Source organism: Rhinoderma darwinii, chromosome 2 (assembly GCF_050947455.1).
Source record: "Rhinoderma darwinii isolate aRhiDar2 chromosome 2, aRhiDar2.hap1, whole genome shotgun sequence".
Taxonomy (NCBI): domain Eukaryota; kingdom Metazoa; phylum Chordata; class Amphibia; order Anura; family Rhinodermatidae; genus Rhinoderma; species Rhinoderma darwinii.
Genome location: NC_134688.1, coordinates 10,421,094 through 10,440,548, shown reverse-complemented (window position 1 = coordinate 10,440,548; position 19,455 = coordinate 10,421,094). Strand labels below are relative to the sequence as shown.

General features: G+C 37.3%; 1 long non-coding RNA gene across 1 annotated transcript in view; it reads right to left on the bottom strand.

Moving 5' to 3' along the window:
• Window positions 1–332: 332 nt before the first annotated feature.
• The window catches only part of LOC142740385 (uncharacterized), a 50,841-nt gene continuing 31,718 nt past the window's right edge, over window positions 333–19,455 (bottom strand). Inside the window, exon 5 of the long non-coding RNA XR_012880635.1 lies at window positions 333–479. This is a non-coding gene — a long non-coding RNA (uncharacterized LOC142740385). The remainder of the gene's footprint in view (window positions 480–19,455) is intronic.

The window sequence follows — 19,455 nt, the reverse complement described above, 5'->3', positions numbered from 1 at the left end:
TAATAATAGTAATAATAATAATAACAATTATTATATATTATTAAACATTTTTACCTGTAATTTTACGACATTTATTTTGTAACACGAATATATTACAAAACTATTATTAATATTTATTTATAAAACATATAACTAATATTGAACAATGTATGTGTGTTCCATAATATCGATATTATTATTATTATTATTATTATTATTATTATTATATTTATATTAATCTTATAGTTTTGGTAAATATCCCAATTAAAACAAATGATTTATATGCATTTAAAATCCTATATTTAAACAAATAAAATAATAAAAACCAAAAAACAATAAAATAAATGCTTTTATGTAAAAAATAGATAAATATTATTTTTTTCAATTCTTGAACACTTGTCTTAAAAAAAGAATCTTTGCAAATGTTTGCCAGATGACGGAACAGACATGGCCCTGGTAGAAGCAGATGGAGCCCTCAGGGTGTCCACCACCTGTAGACCCTGTATAAGATGAGAGCACTGGTCATACACCGAGATCACAGATCTGACCACTAGACAATGACTTATTCATGTGCTGCTAAACTGAATCAAGAAATGTTACCGCACACACGACACATCCATCCATCCACGTACCAAACGGGTCGCCCCGAGACAGAACAAAATCTGCTCCACATTCTGCTGTGATTAGTGGAGGGCGAGAGTCTAAACCTCTCACTGTGAATGAATCTCCAGGACTTCACATTAAGGCCATGTTCACACGCTTAGTAAGAAATGTCTGAAAATACGGAACTGTTTTCAAGGGAAAACAGCTCCTTATTTTCAGCCGTTTTTTAAGCAAATCCGCGTTTTTCGTGGCGTTTTTTACGTGCGTTTTCGGTGTTTTTTTCTTTAGAGTCATGCACTTTTTACGCGCCATTTTTTCAAAACGCCCCGTCGGAATAGAACGCCGTTTTTTCCCATTGAAATCAATGGGCAGATGTTTGGAGGCGTTCTGCTTCCGATTTTTCCGCCATTTACGGCCCAAAAAACGGCCCAAAATAAGCCGTGTGAACGTACCCTAACACAATGTTTTATCAGATTAAGACGTAATCGAGGTCTCAAAAATTCTGCAAAAAACTAAAGGGGTTTTCCCATAAGAGACATTTATGACATATCCACATATGTCATAAATGTCAGATAGATTCGGGTCCCACCTCTGGGACCCCCACCTCTAGGACCCCCACCTCTGGGACCCGCACCTATCTCTATAACAGGGCCCCCTAAACCCCTGTTCTGCCGCTTTGTGTTGCGGCAGAAGCAGGTGAATTCCGACCATGACTTAGGAAACAGCTTAGCTCGCTGAGCTGAGCTGTCTCCGAAAGTCCCATATAATCGAAGGGTAGTTACGGAAGCAGCGTAGTTTGCATGCTTCCATAACTGCCATGCACTACTATGGGAGTTACGGAAACAGCTCAGCTCAGTGAGCTACGCTGTTTTCGTAACTACCGACCATTAAGTCCGGAAGTGGCCGGGAAGCAGCGAGAGCAGAAGAAGGTAGAACGGGGTTTAGGGGGCCCTGTTCTAGAGATAGGTGGCGGTCCCAGAGGTGGGATCCGCATCTATCTGACATTTATGACATATTCTGTGGGTGTCCTAAATGTCCCTGATGGGAAAACCCCTTTAACATAATTGTAAATGTATATTTTTGAAGTTGGACCTTAAGGTGCCCATAAACATCAGATGACAGTCTGCTGAACACTCCGATTTTGCCGGAATCGGCCCGGCCTACTATCTAATGTGTATGAGGACTGGCCATCTGGTAGTTCTGGAAAATGGCAGCTGGGCTGATGCACGGTGGACTGGTCTGCTGCCATCCACGCAGTTCTTAGTAGTTACAGCTATAGACTGAAGCCTATTCTCTTTGGGTGTCTGATCAAGCGTATCTTTAAGCGGCCACTGATTAGATTCTCAGAAAGATGGCGAGGGGGAGAAGAGCCATGAGGTCGGCTTCCTCTGTACTGTATAATCAAGGAACAATCAAGTGTCAGAGAGGAAGCAGTGAGTGGCACATGTGCAGCATAGGTTCCACTTCATTTACGTGTATGGTATATATGGCAGCATTATTCATATGAACTGTATATAGTGGCGGTATTCATGTATATAGTATATATAGCGTCATTATTCATATGTACAGTATATATAGCATCATTAGTCATGTGTACTGTATATATGGCTGCATTATGTATATGCACAGTATATGGTGGAATTATTCATGAGTATAATATATATAGCATCTTTATTCACGTGTATACTGCAGTCAGGGGCGTAACTAGGAAAGCCTGGGCCCCATAGCAAACTTTTGACTGGGGCCCCCCCTCTGCTGGGTATCACACAACCCCCTCCCCCTTGTAGATAGTGCCTCCCTATAGATTCCACCACACAGCACCCCCCTATAGATAGCACCATACACAGCCCCCTGTAGATAACGCCATACAGACCTCCTCTGTAGATAACGCCATACAGCCCCCCCCCCTGTAGATAACACCATACAGCCCCCTCTGTAGATAACACCATACAGAACCCCTCTGTAGATAACGCCATATAGCCCCCCCCCCCAAAAAAAAACGGCCTATAGTTTGTCCTACAAAAGACATGCATCCCCTCTCCACAGGATCTCCACAGGACAGGGGATACATGTGTGATCGCTGGCACTGATAAGGAGAACGGGGGACCGAAAGTCCCCCGAAGTTCTCCATGACTAACCTCTGACTTCCGGTGTCTGCGCAGTTCAATAAAAATGAAAGGAGCGCTGGTCACGCATGCGCATAAGCGCGACCGGCGCTCCATTCATTTCTACGGAGCTGCCGACACAGACCCCGGAAGTCCGAGGTTTGTCATGGAGAACTTAGGGGGGACTTTCGGTCCCCTTGTTCTCCTCATCGCTGGGCGTCCCAGCTATCCCACATGTATCCCCTATCCTGTGGATAGGGGATGCATGTCTTTTGTAGGAACAACCCCTTCAGTGGCGTCGCGCTGTAGCAGCCATAGCGGCTGCTAGCGGAGCCTGCGGCCATGGGAGGGGGCCGTGCCGGCGGGTGCCACGGGCCCCCTCATGCTGCAGGCCCTGTAGAAGTCGCTACGGCTGCTATAGCGGTAGTTACGCCACTGCGTATAGGTTTGTACGGCGTAAAACTACAGCTCCCAGCATGGCCGGAACAATGGTAAGGATATGCTGGGAGATGCGGTTTCACAAAAAAAATCCTATCACCATCATCTCGCTGCAGATCATACAGTGACTACAGTGATGATTAGAGGCAGAATAAACATTTACATTAAGTGACTCACCGGTGACGTCTCAGATTCTAGTTCTTTTCTTCTCCCTCCGGTTCAGACATCTATGATGGATTTCTCCCGGCCATGACCCATTTCTGCAGTTTTCCGTTTAGATGTCTTCAGCTTCTCATTTCTGCACCTATAAACAAAGTTAAAATTCTCAACACATCTAAATATAACTGACACACACACACACACACACACACACACACACACACACACACCGTGCCCCCTATAGATAGTGACCTACATAGAAGCCCCTGTAGATAGTGCCCACATATGGACTCCAGAGCTGCAAGGCAATAGGGCTAACCACTGAGCCACCGTGCTTCCCTACATATAGCTTCCCCTATAGTTAGTGCTCCACGTATAGCCCACCTCTGTAGATAGTGTCTCACATATAGCTCCCCCTGTATAGTGTCCCACATATAGCCCACCCCTTTAGACTGTGCACTACATATAGCCACCCTGTTGCTAGTGCCCCACAGGTAACCCACCCCTGTATATAGTGTCCCACACATAGCCCACCCCTATAGAAAGTACTCAAAAAAAAAAATAGCTCCCCTATAGATAGTGCTCTACATATAGCCCACCCCTGTATATAGTGGCCCACATATAGACCTCCCTGTATATAGTGGCCCACATATAGACCCCCCTGTATATCATGGCCCACATATAGATCCCCCTGTATATAATGGCCCACATATAGAGCCCCCTGTATATAATGGCCCACACCCGCACATATAGACCCCCCTGTAGCTACTGCCCCACATATAGACCCCCCTGTAGCTACTGCCCCACATATAGACCCCCTATATATAATAGCCCACATAAAGACGACCCCCCCCCTGTAGATAGACCCCCCCCATTATAGATAATGCCATTCACATTTTTATGAGGGAAAAAATATATAAAGTTGACATACTCACATTCTCCGGTTCCCACGCTGTTCACTGGCGATGCAGACATGCTCTCTTCTGAGCATGTCTGCAGGAGCTGAACGAGCATCCTCCAATGACGCTGATTGGCGGGGCAGAATGACTGTGTAAGGCTCGGCGTCGCGGGCCCCACAGTAGCGGCGCTACCGCTGTAGCAGCCATAACGGCTGCTAGCGGCGCCACCGGGCATTTGGGTGGGCGTGTCGGCTGGCGGCACGGGCCCCCTCAAGCCCCGGGCCCCGTAGCAGCCGCTACTGCTGCTACCGCGGTAGTTACGCCACTGACTGCAGTATATATAGCATCATTATTCATGTGTATAATATATATAGCATCATAATTCATGTGCATACTGTAGTATATATAGCATCATTATTCACTTGTATACTGCAGTATATATAGCATCATTATTCATGTGTATAATATATATAGCATCATTATTCATGTGCATACTGTAGTATATATAGCATCATTATTCACTTGTATACTGCAGTATATATAGCATCATTATTCATGTGTATAATATATATAGCATCATTATTCATGTGCATACTGTAGTATATATAGCATCATTATTCACTTGTATACTGCAGTATATATAGCATCATTATTCATGTGTATGATATATATAGCATCATTATTCATGTGTATGATATATATAGCATCATTATTCATGTGTATACTGTAGTATATATAGCATCATTATTCATGTGTATGATATATATAGCATCATTATTCATGTGTATGATATATATAGCATCATTATTCATGTGTATACTGTAGTATATATGGCATCATTATTCATTTGTATACTGCAGTATATATAGCATCATTATTCATGTGTATGATATATATAGCATCATTATTCATGTGTATACTGTAGTATATATGGCATCATTATTCATTTGTATACTGTAGTATATATAGCGTCATTATTCATGTGTATACTGTAGTATATATAGCGTCATTATTCAAGTGTAAAGAATATAGTGAATGGAACCACTGTCAGATGGCAGCTGTTCCATTCTTATGCGCTGACCTTTGAGCATACATGGTGGCCTCCTCCTTAAGGGCATGGCCAGACGTGGCGGAATTGCTCTGGAATTCCTCTGCGGACAGTCCGCAGCGGAAATCCGCAGCGTACATGTTTCTCCATTGCTTTTTAGTTAGGTTCATGCACATGTTGCAGAAAACTCTGCTGCGGAGCATAGGCTGTGGTGCGGAATTTGGTGTCCGCAGCATACACTGGCTGTTGCGGACGTGTGGTGGACTTGTTGCGGACTCATTGCGGAATTTCTCCATTGACTTCAATGGAGTGTCAAAGTTCTACAATGAAGTCCGCAGATGTTATGTAGATGTTATTCTGGCTGGGCCTATGTATTTCTAGGTCTACAGCCAGACTGAGGCCCCATACACACTAACATAAAAACGCCCGTAATCCCCGGGATGACGTTTCAGTCCAAGTGACGGCTGCAGCCAATCACAGGCCAATCACAGGCTGCAGCAGTCACATGGACAGCCGCGTCATCCAGGGAGGTCGGGCTGGATGTCGAAAGAGGGACGCGTCACCAAGACAACGGCCGGTAAGTATGAAATTCTTTAACTTTAATGGCATGCCCAGACGTGGCGGAATTCTTCCGCCACTGTCTGCATCAATGCTGCACATAATCTGCGCTGCAGATTCTGTTGCGGCTCTGCCCAAAATGGGCATTAAATTGATGCGGACTAGCCGCTGCGTATTGAGGGGAAGAGGGCTTCCCTTCTCTCTATCAGTGCAGGATAGAGAGAAGGGACAGCCCTTTCCCTAGTGAAAGTAAAAGAAATTCATACCTAACGGCCGTTGTCTTGGTGACGCGTCCCCCTTTCGGCATCCAGCCCGACCTCCCTGGATGACGCCACAGTCCATGTGACCGCTGCAGCCTGTAATTGGCCTGTGATTCGCTGCAGCCTGTGATTGGCCTGTGATTGGCTGCAGACTGTGATTGGCCTGTGATTGGCTGCAGCCGTCACTTAGACTGAAACGTCATCCTTGGAAGCCGGACTGGAGGAAGAAGCAGGGAGTTCTCGGTAAGTATGAACTTCTATTTTTTTTACAGGTTGATGTATATTGTGATCGGTAGTCACTGTCCAGGGTGCAGAAACAGTTACTGCCGATCGCTTAACTCTTTCAACACCCTGGACAGTGACTATTTACTGACGTCGCCTAGCAACGCTCCCGTAATTACGGGTGCACACACGTAGCCACCCGTAATTACGGGAGCCCCATTGACATCCTCAGTCTGGCTGTAGACCTAGAAATACACATAGGTCCAGCCAGAATGAAGAAATGTCATGTTATAAAACCAATACGCTCCGCAGCACACATAACATGTACATAACATCTGCGGACTTCATTGCGGAAATTTGACTCTCCAGTGAAGTCAATGGAGAAATTCCGCAATTAGTCCGCAAAAAGTCCGCTACACGTCCGCAACAACCAGTGTATGCTGCGGACACCAAATTCCGCACCGCAGCCTATGCTCCGCAGCGGAATTGTCCGCAACGTGTAAACGAACCCAACCACAAAGCTGCGGAAGGCAATGGAGAAACGTGTACGCTGCGGATTTCCAGAGCAATTCCGCTAAGTGTGGTCATGCCCTTACTAGGGAAAGAGCTGTACCTTCTCTATATCCTGCACTGATAGAGAGAAGGGAAGTACTTTCACCTCAATACGCAACGGCAACGGCAATTTACTGCACATTTTAGGAAGATCCGCAACAGAATCTGCAACACAGATTATGTGCGGCATTGATGCGCACAGTGTATGCAGAACTCCGCCACGTCTGGTCATGCCCTTATAGTAGTTATATTCTTGTATATAGGAGCAGTATTATAGTAGTTATATTCTTGTATATAGGGGGCAGTATTATAGTAGTTATATTCTTGTATATAGGGAGCAGTATTATAGTAGTTATATTCTTGCATATAGGGGCAGTATTATAGTAGTTATATTCTTGTATATAGGATCAGTATTATAATAGTTATAGTCTTGTATATAGGGGACAGTATTATAGTCGTTATATTCTTGTATATAGGGGCAGTATTACAGTAGTTATATTCTTGTATATAGGGGGCAGTATTATAGTAGTTATATTCTTGTATATAGGAGCAGTATTATAGTAGTTATATTCTTGTATATAGGAGCAGTATTATAGTAGTTATATTCTTGTATATAGGGGCAGTATTATAGTAGTTATATTCTTGTATATAGGAGCAGTATTATAGTAGTTATATTCTTGTATATAGGGGCAGTATTATAGTAGTTATATTCTTGTATATAGAGGCAGTGTTATAGTAGTTATATTCTTGTATATAGGAGCAGTATTATAGTAGTTATATTCTTGTATATAGGGGCAATATTATAGTAGTTATATTCTTGTATATAGGGGCAGTATTATAGTAGCTATATTCTTGTATATAGGGGCAGTATTATAGTAGTTATATTCTTGTATATAGGGGCAGTATTATAGTAGTTATATTCTTGTATATAGGAGGCAGTATTATAGTAGTTATATTATTGTATATAGGGGCAGTATATAGTAGTTATATTCTTGTATATAGGAGGCAGTATTATAGTAGTTATATTCTTGTATACAGGAGCAGTATTATAGTAGATATAGTCTTGTATATAGGAGCAGTATTATAGTAGTTATATTCTTGTATATAGGGGGCAGTATTCTAGTACTTATATTCTTGTACAGAGGAGGCAGTGTTATAGTAGTTATATTCTTGTATATAGGAGCAGTATTATAGTAGTTATATTCTTGTATATAGGATCAGTATTATAGTAGTTATATTCTTGTATATAGGGGCAGTATTATATTAGTTATATTCTTGTATATAGGGGCAGTATTATAGTAGCTATATTCTTGTATATAGGGGCAGTATTATAGTAGTTATATTCTTGTATATAGGGGCAGTATTATAGTAGTTATATTCTTGTATATAGGAGGCAGTATTATAGTAGTTATATTATTGTATATAGGGGCAGTATATAGTAGTTATATTCTTGTATATAGGAGGCAGTATTATAGTAGTTATATTATTGTATATGGGGTCAGTATATAGTAGTTATATTCTTGTATATAGGGGCAATATTATAGTAGTTATATCCTTGTCTATGGGGCAGTATTATAGTAGGTATATTCTTGTATATAGGGGCCGTATTATTGTAGCTATATTCTTGTATATAGGGGCAGTATTATAGTAGTTATATTCTTGTATATAGGGGGCAGTATTATAGTAGTTATATTCTTGTATATAGGGTGCAGTATTATAGTAGTTATATTCTTGTATATAGGGGCAGTATTATAGTAATTATATTTTTGAACATAGGGGGCAGTATTCTATTAGTTATATGCTTGTATATAGAGGGCAGTATTATAGTAGTGATATTCTTGTATACAAGGGGCAGTATTATAGTAGTTATATTCTTGTATATAGGGGCAGTATTATAGTAGTTATATTCTTGTATACAGGAGCAGTATTATAGTAGATATAGTCTTGTATATAGGAGCAGTATTATAGTAGTTATATTCTTGTATATAGGGGGCAGTATTCTAGTACTTATATTCTTGTACAGAGGAGGCAGTATTATAGTAGTTATATTCTTGTATATAGGGGGCAGTATTATAGTAGTTATATTCTTGTATATAGGGGGCAGTATTATAGTAGTTATATTCTTGTATATAGGGGCAGTATTATAGTAATTATATTTTTGAACATAGGGGGCAGTATTATAGTAGTTATATTCTTGTATATAGGAGCAGTATTATAGTAGTTATATTCTTGTATATAGGATCAGTATTATAGTAGTTATATTCTTGTATATAGGGGCAGTATTATAGTAGCTATATTCTTGTATATAGGGGTAGTATATAGTAGTTATATTCTTGTATATAGGGGCAGTATTATAGTAGTTATATTATTGTATATGGGGTCAGTATATAGTAGTTATATTCTTGTATATAGGAGGCAGTATTATAGTAGTTATATTATTGTATATAGGGGCAGTATATAGTAGTTATATTCTTGTATATAGGAGGCAGTATTATAGTAGTTATATTATTGTATATGGGGTCAGTATATAGTAGTTATATTCTTGTATATAGGGGCAATATTATAGTAGTTATATCCTTGTCTATGGGGCAGTATTATAGTAGGTATATTCTTGTATATAGGGGCAGTATTATAGTAGTTATATTCTTGTATATAGGGGCAATATTATAGTCGTTATATTCTTGTATATAGGGGCAGTATTATAGTAGCTATAATCTTGTATATAGGGGCAGTATTATAGTAGTTATATTCTTGTATATAGGGGCAGTATTATAGTAGTTATATTCTTGTATATAGGAGGCACTATTATAGTAGTTATATTATTGTATATAGGGTCAGTATATAGTAGTTATATTCTTGTATATAGGAGGCAGTATTATAGTAGTTATATTCTTGTATACAGGAGCAGTATTATAGTAGATATAGTCTTGTATATAGGAGCATTATTATAGTAGTTATATTCTTGTATATAGGAGCAGTATTATAGTAGTTATATTCTTGCATATAGGGGGCAGTATTCTAGTAGTTATATTCTTGTACAGAGGAGGCAGTATTATAGTAGTTATATTCTTGTATATAAGAGCAGTATTATAGTAGTTATATTCTTGTATATAGGATCAGTATTATAGTAGTTATATTCTTGTATATAGGGGCAGTATTATATTAGTTATATTCTTGTATATAGGAGCACTATTATAGTAGTTATATTCTTGTATATAGGAGGCAGTATTATAGTAGTTATATTCTTGTATATAGGGGCAGTATTATAGTAGTTATATTTTTGAATATAGGGGCAGTATTATAGTAGTTATATTCTTGTATATAGGGGCAGTATTATAGTAGTTATATTCTTGTATATAGGGGCCGTATTATTGTAGCTATATTCTTGTATATAGGGGCAGTATTATAGTAGTTATATTCTTGTATATAGGGGGCAGTATTATAGTAGTTATATTCTTGTATATAGGGGGCAGTATTATAGTAGTTATATTCTTGTATATAGGAGCAGTGTTATAGTAGTTATATTCTTGTATATAGGAGCAGTATTATAGTAGTTATAGTCTTGTATATAGGGGCAGTATTATAGTAGTTATAGTCTTGTATATAGGGGGCAGTATTATAGTAGTTATATTCTTGTATATAGGAGCAGTATTATAGTAGTTATATTCTTGTATATAGGGGCAGTATTATATTAGTTATATTCTTGTATATAGGAGCACTATTATAGTAGTTATATTCTTGTATATAGGGGCAGTATTATAGTAGTTATATTTTTGAATATAGGGGCAGTATTATAGTAGTTATATTCTTGTATATAGGGGCAGTATTATAGTAGTTATATTCTTGTATATAGGGGCCGTATTATTGTAGCTATATTCTTGTATATAGGGGCAGTATTATAGTAGTTATATTCTTGTATATAGGGGGCAGTATTATAGTAGTTATATTCTTGTATATAGGATCAGTATTATAGTAGTTATATTCTTGTATATAGGGGCAGTATTATAGTAGCTATATTCTTGTATATAGGGGCAGTATATAGTAGTTATATTCTTGTATATAGGGGCAGTATTATAGTAGTTATATTATTGTATATGGGGTCAGTATATAGTAGTTATATTCTTGTATATAGGAGGCAGTATTATAGTAGTTATATTATTGTATATAGGGGCAGTATATAGTAGTTATATTCTTGTATATAGGAGGCAGTATTATAGTAGTTATATTATTGTATATGGGGTCAGTATATAGTAGTTATATTCTTGTATATAGGGGCAATATTATAGTAGTTATATCCTTGTCTATGGGGCAGTATTATAGTAGGTATATTCTTGTATATAGGGGCAGTATTATAGTAGTTATATTCTTGTATATAGGGGCAATATTATAGTCGTTATATTCTTGTATATAGGGGCAGTATTATAGTAGCTATAATCTTGTATATAGGGGCAGTATTATAGTAGTTATATTCTTGTATATAGGGGCAGTATTATAGTAGTTATATTCTTGTATATAGGAGGCACTATTATAGTAGTTATATTATTGTATATAGGGTCAGTATATAGTAGTTATATTCTTGTATATAGGAGGCAGTATTATAGTAGTTATATTCTTGTATACAGGAGCAGTATTATAGTAGATATAGTCTTGTATATAGGAGCATTATTATAGTAGTTATATTCTTGTATATAGGAGCAGTATTATAGTAGTTATATTCTTGCATATAGGGGGCAGTATTCTAGTAGTTATATTCTTGTACAGAGGAGGCAGTATTATAGTAGTTATATTCTTGTATATAAGAGCAGTATTATAGTAGTTATATTCTTGTATATAGGATCAGTATTATAGTAGTTATATTCTTGTATATAGGGGCAGTATTATATTAGTTATATTCTTGTATATAGGAGCACTATTATAGTAGTTATATTCTTGTATATAGGAGGCAGTATTATAGTAGTTATATTCTTGTATATAGGGGCAGTATTATAGTAGTTATATTTTTGAATATAGGGGCAGTATTATAGTAGTTATATTCTTGTATATAGGGGCAGTATTATAGTAGTTATATTCTTGTATATAGGGGCCGTATTATTGTAGCTATATTCTTGTATATAGGGGCAGTATTATAGTAGTTATATTCTTGTATATAGGGGGCAGTATTATAGTAGTTATATTCTTGTATATAGGGGGCAGTATTATAGTAGTTATATTCTTGTATATAGGAGCAGTGTTATAGTAGTTATATTCTTGTATATAGGAGCAGTATTATAGTAGTTATAGTCTTGTATATAGGGGCAGTATTATAGTAGTTATAGTCTTGTATATAGGGGGCAGTATTATAGTAGTTATATTCTTGTATATAGGAGCAGTATTATAGTAGTTATATTCTTGTATATAGGGGCAGTATTATATTAGTTATATTCTTGTATATAGGAGCACTATTATAGTAGTTATATTCTTGTATATAGGGGCAGTATTATAGTAGTTATATTTTTGAATATAGGGGCAGTATTATAGTAGTTATATTCTTGTATATAGGGGCAGTATTATAGTAGTTATATTCTTGTATATAGGGGCCGTATTATTGTAGCTATATTCTTGTATATAGGGGCAGTATTATAGTAGTTATATTCTTGTATATAGGGGGCAGTATTATAGTAGTTATATTCTTGTATATAGGGGGCAGTATTATAGTAGTTATATTCTTGTATATAGGAGCAGTGTTATAGTAGTTATATTCTTGTATATAGGAGCAGTATTATAGTAGTTATAGTCTTGTATATAGGGGCAGTATTATAGTAGTTATAGTCTTGTATATAGGGGCAGTATTATAGTAGTTATATTCTTGTATATAGGAGCAGTATTATAGTAGTTATATTCTTGTATATAGGGGGGCCGTATTATAGTAGTTATATTCTTGTATATAGGGGCAGTATTATAGTAATTATATTTTTGAACATAGGGGGCAGTATTCTATTAGTTATATGCTTGTATATAGAGGGCAGTATTATAGTAGTGATATTCTTGTATACAAGGGGCAGTATTATAGTAGTTATATTCTTGTATATAGGGGCAGTATATAGTAGTTATATTCTTGTATATAGGGGCAGTATTATAGTAGTTATATTATTGTATATGGGGTCAGTATATAGTAGTTATATTCTTGTATATAGGAGGCAGTATTATAGTAGTTATATTATTGTATATAGGGGCAGTATATAGTAGTTATATTCTTGTATATAGGAGGCAGTATTATAGTAGTTATATTATTGTATATGGGGTCAGTATATAGTAGTTATATTCTTGTATATAGGGGCAATATTATAGTAGTTATATCCTTGTCTATGGGGCAGTATTATAGTAGGTATATTCTTGTATATAGGGGCAGTATTATAGTAGTTATATTCTTGTATATAGGGGCAATATTATAGTCGTTATATTCTTGTATATAGGGGCAGTATTATAGTAGCTATAATCTTGTATATAGGGGCAGTATTATAGTAGTTATATTCTTGTATATAGGGGCAGTATTATAGTAGTTATATTCTTGTATATAGGAGGCACTATTATAGTAGTTATATTATTGTATATAGGGTCAGTATATAGTAGTTATATTCTTGTATATAGGAGGCAGTATTATAGTAGTTATATTCTTGTATACAGGAGCAGTATTATAGTAGATATAGTCTTGTATATAGGAGCATTATTATAGTAGTTATATTCTTGTATATAGGAGCAGTATTATAGTAGTTATATTCTTGCATATAGGGGGCAGTATTCTAGTAGTTATATTCTTGTACAGAGGAGGCAGTATTATAGTAGTTATATTCTTGTATATAAGAGCAGTATTATAGTAGTTATATTCTTGTATATAGGATCAGTATTATAGTAGTTATATTCTTGTATATAGGGGCAGTATTATATTAGTTATATTCTTGTATATAGGAGCACTATTATAGTAGTTATATTCTTGTATATAGGAGGCAGTATTATAGTAGTTATATTCTTGTATATAGGGGCAGTATTATAGTAGTTATATTTTTGAATATAGGGGCAGTATTATAGTAGTTATATTCTTGTATATAGGGGCAGTATTATAGTAGTTATATTCTTGTATATAGGGGCCGTATTATTGTAGCTATATTCTTGTATATAGGGGCAGTATTATAGTAGTTATATTCTTGTATATAGGGGGCAGTATTATAGTAGTTATATTCTTGTATATAGGGGGCAGTATTATAGTAGTTATATTCTTGTATATAGGAGCAGTGTTATAGTAGTTATATTCTTGTATATAGGAGCAGTATTATAGTAGTTATAGTCTTGTATATAGGGGCAGTATTATAGTAGTTATAGTCTTGTATATAGGGGGCAGTATTATAGTAGTTATATTCTTGTATATAGGAGCAGTATTATAGTAGTTATATTCTTGTATATAGGGGCAGTATTATATTAGTTATATTCTTGTATATAGGAGCACTATTATAGTAGTTATATTCTTGTATATAGGAGGCAGTATTATAGTAGTTATATTCTTGTATATAGGGGCAGTATTATAGTAGTTATATTTTTGAATATAGGGGCAGTATTATAGTAGTTATATTCTTGTATATAGGGGCAGTATTATAGTAGTTATATTCTTGTATATAGGGGCCGTATTATTGTAGCTATATTCTTGTATATAGGGGCAGTATTATAGTAGTTATATTCTTGTATATAGGGGGCAGTATTATAGTAGTTATATTCTTGTATATAGGGGGCAGTATTATAGTAGTTATATTCTTGTATATAGGAGCAGTGTTATAGTAGTTATATTCTTGTATATAGGAGCAGTATTATAGTAGTTATAGTCTTGTATATAGGGGCAGTATTATAGTAGTTATAGTCTTGTATATAGGGGGCAGTATTATAGTAGTTATATTCTTGTATATAGGAGCAGTATTATAGTAGTTATATTCTTGTATATAGGGGGGCAGTATTATAGTAGTTATATTCTTGTATATAGGGGCAGTATTATAGTAATTATATTTTTGAACATAGGGGGCAGTATTCTATTAGTTATATGCTTGTATATAGAGGGCAGTATTATAGTAGTGATATTCTTGTATACAAGGGGCAGTATTATAGTAGTTATATTCTTGTATATAGGGGCAGTATTATAGTAGTTATATTCTTGTCCATAGGAGAGGATAGACGTGTGCTTGTGAGCTCCCTGTTAGGATTATGCATGGCTTCTGACCCAGGTGGAGGGGAGGGGTCCTGGGCTGATGATCCTGGGAAATCCCAGAGTCTGGAGTTTGGCCTGCAGCATGGAGATGGTGGAGGTGATGATCTGGAAATGGTGGCTGGTGAGTCAACTGAATCTCACGATGTTGGTGAATTGTGCACAAAAATGACAAAGAAAAATATCTTTAAAATGGAAATGCAAGTTCGCAAATTGAGAACTGAAATTAACCAAGAGACTGATCCAAAGGCAAAGCTGATGAAATGTGAGTATCTGGATGTTTGCACACGTGAGCTGGTTATATTGAAGGAGAGATTGCAGAAAGAATCATGCATAGTACCCAAAATAAAGAACCGGGCAATTGAGAACAGAAGGGAGACCAGAGCCCAAACTGTGAAGAGAAAAAATATCATTGCAAAAAAAGACACTGACTATAAGACTGTGTATAATATTGTGGCACAGGGAAACCCTGGAAGATATGAGTGTGCAGTGGCTGGAGGATCACATCTCTCATCATGTGTGGGGTCTGTGCAATCAGCCAACACAAATGCTGCTAAAGCTGCAGAGAAATGTGTGCCAGCTGACGAGGGGTTAACTGCAGTAGGCTCTATGTGCAGTACTGATGAAGTGAATGCGAGTGGCACTCCTGGGAGTGAGCAAGAAAGTGCCTCATGTCCGGATATTATAAGTGAGACTTCGCTCAGCGCGGTGATTGACAGTCTGATATCTGATGAACCAGCGGCACAGGCTGAGGTGGACATTGCAGACCCTGTTCTGGAGGTTCAGCCGTCCGCAGTGTCAGTGAATGGAGTGCAGGTTACACAGCGATCAGGAGCAGACACAGGAGGATCTGCAGTACAATCAGCTGAGGAGAGGTCCAGTCCTGACCCACCTGCTGACAGACCTCAGTACAGGAGACTGTTCTCCAGCGTCACAAGACCGACTAACCCCCCACCTCAGAGGAGGAACGCGGTCAGAATCCGGTACTCAGGACCAGAGGAAAACCTCCCCTCCAGACTCTATATTGGGAAAGTTTTGTTGAAGGAGTTTATGAAGTTTAAAGCTTCTGAGGTGTTCGCTCTGATCCACGTTCCCTCCAGCAGGAATTATGACATCAGTTTCAAGCTGCAATATAGTCTAGACTTATTCTGGAGTATTTATAATGATACAAAGGAGCACGCGATGTGGGAGCATCTACATGTCATCCAGCTGACTAAACCCCAGGTAGTCACCGCCACCGTCCTGTTCCAGTCTGAGGTGGTGGCTCTGGCAGATTTGCAGCACTGGTTGAGCAGATATTGTGAGGTGAAGAGACTGCCAACAAAGATCTATGATGAGGAGGAGATCTGGAATGGAGGATATTCTGTAAAGATCCAGCTGGTTCAGGAGAATGGAGTGACCAGACATCTGCCGCACTCCTTCTACCTGGGCTCGGAGAGAGGCGTATGTTACTACCCTGGTCAACCGCGACTGTGCCATAGATGTGGGGGCAGACACCTGGCATTCAACTGTTCCCGTATTAAGTGCTCACTATGTGGTCAGTTTGGGCATGTGAAAGATGATTGTACAGGACCTGTCATCTGTAACCTGTGCTTGGGACCTGGACATACATTCCGGGAGTGTCCACATGCAGAACATAATAAAGAGGAGACCTTTAAAGGAGCCATGGAGGAAGAGCAGGAGGATGTCTCCATATGTGTAGATACAACCCCAGAACCTGGAAGCCCCAGCGATGATGTGAGCCGAAGTACCAGAAACTGTGCTCCAGAGACTAATGTCCCATCTGTGGATGCTGCACAAGTGTCACCAGCCACTGAAAATAGAGGTCATGCTAAAAGTAAAATATCCAGTCACTCTGTCACCAAAACATCTAAACATCTGCCCAACACCAGTAAGGAACCAGCTGATCCAGCCGCAGCGACCAGTAAAAAACCAGCTGATCCAGCCGCAGCTATCAGTAAAAAACCAGCTGATCCAGCCGCAGCGACCAGTATCGATGAGGAGGGATTTCAGACGGTTAAAAGGAGAAGTAAAACAGATGATTCTTCTAGGAAAAAAATCACTGCTGCAAAGAAATCACCGGAGTCTCCAGTGCTGGCGATAACTGGGGGACGTTACTGTGCGCTGGGGGAAGATGACCAGGAAGAAGAAGCAGAGATAGAGCAAGTCTCCTCACACATCCCAGACAACGAACCTCAGGATGAAGACGCTGACCCCCCAATGTCCACCAAAAGATGGGGTGTTACAGGACATAGCAGTGGAAGAAGGAAAAAAAGTAGGAAAGACATGTAACCAGGATGAGGCTGAAAATCACCTCTATTAACGTGAACAGTGTGAAGAATAGGAGCAGGCGGCGGGCGATATTCCAGCGTCTGTCTGACGACAAAACCAATGTCATCTTTATACAAGAGACTTATCTACAGAGTAATGTCCCTGCTGTGTCCCTGTCCCTGCAGTCACCACATCTAGTGGGACAGTGAAACTCTCAGCTGCTGTATGGAGACTTCTAGCCCGAACTCCGTTTATATCATAGAGGTTCACTATATGTCATAAATGTGGTGACCATGTACCCTCTGTGGTGTGCCCGATGCTGCCCGGTCACCAATAAAGAAGAACTCTCCTGTAATACTGTCTAGAATAATATCATGAAAAATAGTTGAAACAATCTATACTGGCGCAATATTCATATATTATGGTTTGTTTAATGATTGTGATGTTATTAAGAGACAAATGTTTATTTTCTTTATCTGTTATGAGTGTATTGCAAAGGTATTGTAATAATTTGTTGCAAGTTTTCAAATAAAAAAGATAATTATAGTAGCTATAATCTTGTATATAGGGGCAGTATTATAGTAGTTATATTCTTGTATATAGGGGCAGTATTATAGTAGTTATATTCTTGTATATAGGAGGCACTATTATAGTAGTTATATTATTGTATATAGGGTCAGTATATAGTAGTTATATTCTTGTATATAGGAGGCAGTATTATAGTAGTTATATTCTTGTATACAGGAGCAGTATTATAGTAGATATAGTCTTGTATATAGGAGCATTATTATAGTAGTTATATTCTTGTATATAGGAGCAGTATTATAGTAGTTATATTCTTGCATATAGGGGGCAGTATTCTAGTAGTTATATTCTTGTACAGAGGAGGCAGTATTATAGTAGTTATATTCTTGTATATAAGAGCAGTATTATAGTAGTTATATTCTTGTATATAGGATCAGTATTATAGTAGTTATATTCTTGTATATAGGGGCAGTATTATATTAGTTATATTCTTGTATATAGGAGCACTATTATAGTAGTTATATTCTTGTATATAGGAGGCAGTATTATAGTAGTTATATTCTTGTATATAGGGGCAGTATTATAGTAGTTATATTTTTGAATATAGGGGCAGTATTATAGTAGTTATATTCTTGTATATAGGGGCAGTATTATAGTAGTTATATTCTTGTATATAGGGGCCGTATTATTGTAGCTATATTCTTGTATATAGGGGCAGTATTATAGTAGTTATATTCTTGTATATAGGGGGCAGTATTATAGTAGTTATATTCTTGTATATAGGGGGCAGTATTATAGTAGTTATATTCTTGTATATAGGAGCAGTGTTATAGTAGTTATATTCTTGTATATAGGAGCAGTATTATAGTAGTTATAGTCTTGTATATAGGGGCAGTATTATAGTAGTTATAGTCTTGTATATAGGGGGCAGTATTATAGTAGTTATATTCTTGTATATAGGAGCAGTATTATAGTAGTTATATTCTTGTATATAGGGGCAGTATTATATTAGTTATATTCTTGTATATAGGAGCACTATTATAGTAGTTATATTCTTGTATATAGGAGGCAGTATTATAGTAGTTATATTCTTGTATATAGGGGCAGTATTATAGTAGTTATATTTTTGAATATAGGGGCAGTATTATAGTAGTTATATTCTTGTATATAGGGGCAGTATTATAGTAGTTATATTCTTGTATATAGGGGCCGTATTATTGTAGCTATATTCTTGTATATAGGGGCAGTATTATAGTAGTTATATTCTTGTATATAGGGGGCAGTATTATAGTAGTTATATTCTTGTATATAGGGGGCAGTATTATAGTAGTTATATTCTTGTATATAGGAGCAGTGTTATAGTAGTTATATTCTTGTATATAGGAGCAGTATTATAGTAGTTATAGTCTTGTATATAGGGGCAGTATTATAGTAGTTATAGTCTTGTATATAGGGGGCAGTATTATAGTAGTTATATTCTTGTATATAGGAGCAGTATTATAGTAGTTATATTCTTGTATATAGGGGGGCAGTATTATAGTAGTTATATTCTTGTATATAGGGGCAGTATTATAGTAATTATATTTTTGAACATAGGGGGCAGTATTCTATT